Source organism: Pseudophryne corroboree, unplaced genomic scaffold (assembly GCF_028390025.1).
Source record: "Pseudophryne corroboree isolate aPseCor3 unplaced genomic scaffold, aPseCor3.hap2 scaffold_2858, whole genome shotgun sequence".
NCBI classification, from domain to species: domain Eukaryota; kingdom Metazoa; phylum Chordata; class Amphibia; order Anura; family Myobatrachidae; genus Pseudophryne; species Pseudophryne corroboree.
In genome coordinates this window covers 25,001-27,500 of record NW_026969523.1, presented here as the reverse complement: position 1 = coordinate 27,500, position 2,500 = coordinate 25,001, and positions in this window count along the sequence as shown.

Here is a 2,500-nt window from a genome sequence, read left to right as displayed (position 1 = left end):
CGGCGGGTAGCGACACGGACGGCCGAGGGCGCGCTTCACCCAGGCTTCAACCGTCTCCTCCCCGAGCCCCTGGAAGTGCAGCTGGGCCGCGGGCGCCCCGGTCCGCACTCATCTGCGAAACTTCCACAAATTGCAGTACCCGATTTGGCCCGCCGGGGGGCGCTGCCTCCGGGGGGAGAAGGAGACGTGCCCGGCCCGTACGTCGGGCTCCAACGGATGCCCGCCGTGGACCCTTTATAGGCCCCATCCTGGTCCTGCCATGCTGTTATCGGAGCTCCACGGCTATCTTGTCACTAAACCTTTCGTTTGAGCTCCAGGGCTTTTTGCTTTTTGTAACCCGGTTCCTGGAGCCCTGCCTGGGCAAAATCGGATGCAAGAAGGCCCTGCCCATGCTGATCTCTGAGCTCCGCGCATCTTCTGTCACGGGTCCTTTCGCAAAAGCTCCAGGGAAACAGGCTTTTCGGCCCCGGACAGAGTCCCGGCTCTCTCGCTCGCCTCGTTGGTACCTACTGATCCGGCGGAGGTGTTCTCCGGCGGGTAGCGACACGGACGGCCGAGGGCGCGCTTCACCCAGGCTTCAACCATCTCCTCCCCGAGCCCCTGGAAGTGCCGCTGGGCCGCGGGCGCCCCGGTCCGCACTCATCCGCGACACTTCCGCGCTGGAGTCCGACGCTCGCCGGCCGCGTCCCCCGGCCCGCGGGGGCCCGGGGGGAGGCCCGACGCGTGCGGGGGGAGGCGGCGGGCGGCGGGGGCGCCCCCGCGCCACCCGACGGCGCCCCCCGGTGGCCAGAGGCGGCTCGGAGCGAGACGATCGGGGGGGGACGGCGGCGCGTGACCCGCCCCGGCCCCCTTGGCCCAGCGGACGGGCAGGCGGCTCCCGGGCGACCCCCCCCGATCCCCGCCGCGGCGCCCCCCGGTGGCCGCCTGACGCCACTGCGGGGGGTGCAGATTCCGTGTGTCCTCTCGGATAAAAACAAAAGAAAAGGTTCCCGTCGGGCGAAAGTAAGTGGGACGCAGGGCCCCGGGCCCCGACGGTCCGCGCGCGCGGCGCCCCCCGCTGGCCGGTCGAAGGGAGGACAAAAATAAAATGAAAAAAATTTCAAAAAAGCACTCGCCCCAAACAGACGAAAGGTACCCGGTCCGCCCGGATGAACCCTCCCCCGTGTCCCCGCCGCGGCGCCCCCCGCTGGCCAGCCGAGGTAATACACGATTGAGAGGGGGGGAGTGAAAAACAGGGGCAAAAAATGAAAAACACCCCACCCGTTTGAATGCAAAGTCCCGGAGCGGCCAGGGGTGGACGCCGGTCCGCGCGCACGGCGCCCCCCGCAGGCCAGTTGAAGGGAAGAACGGAACGAGACTTAAAGATAAAAAAAAATTTCAAAAAAGCACTCGCCCCAAACAGATGAAATGTACCCGGTCCGCCCGTGTCCCCGCCGCGGCGCCCCCCGCTGGCCAGCCGAGGTAATACACGATTGAGAGGGGGGGAGTGGAAAAAAAAAGGGCAAAAAAATGAAAAACACCCCACCCATTTGAATGCAAAGTCCCGGAGCGGCCAGGGGTGGACGCCGGTCCGCGCGCACGGCGCCCCCCGCAGGCCAGTTGAAGGGAAGAACGGAACGAGACTAAAAGATAAAAAAAAATTTCAAAAAAGCACTCGCCCCAAACAGATGAAATGTACCCGGTCCGCCCGTGTCCCCGCCGCGGCGCCCCCCGCTGGCCAGCCGAGGTAATACACGATTGAGATTAAAAAAAACCAGGCAAAAGACAAAAACACACCACCGATTTAAATGCAGTGTTCACGAGCGCCAGTCCGCGCGCGCGGCGCCCCCTGCTGGCCGCGTAAAAAAAAAAAATAATAATAATAATAATAATCCACCGTTGTGAATTTGCGATGTGTCCGGTACGGCGGCGGCGGGGAGGAGGTCTCCCCTCGTCGGCGCACCCTGGTGGGGGGAAATAAATGAAAGGGAAAAAAAAAAAGAAGAACAGCCCGGGCTCTCGCCGGCTTCCGCAGCCCGGGCTCCCTCCGGCTTCCGCGGCCCGGGCTCCGTACATACAGACAGCAAATGAAATAACGGACGGATGGATGGAAGAGAAGAACAGCCAGGGATCTCGCCGGCTTCCGCAGCCCGGGCTCTCGCCGGCTTCCGCAACCCGGGCTCCAGCCGGCTTCCGCAGCCCGGGCTCCCTCCGGCTTCCGCGGCCCGGGCTCCGTACATACAGACAGCAAATGAAATAACGGACGGATGGATGGAAGAGAAGAACAGCCAGGGATCTCGCCGGCTTCCGCAGCCCGGGCTCCCTCCGGCTTCCGCGGCCCGGGCTCCGTACATACAGACAGCAAATGAAATAACGGACGGATGGATGGAAGAGAAGAACAGCCAGGGATCTCGCCGGCTTCCGCAGCCCGGGCTCTCGCCGGCTTCCGCAACCCGGGCTCCAGCCGGCCTCCGCAGCCCGGGCTCCCTCCGGCTTCCGCGGCCCGGGCTCCGTACATACA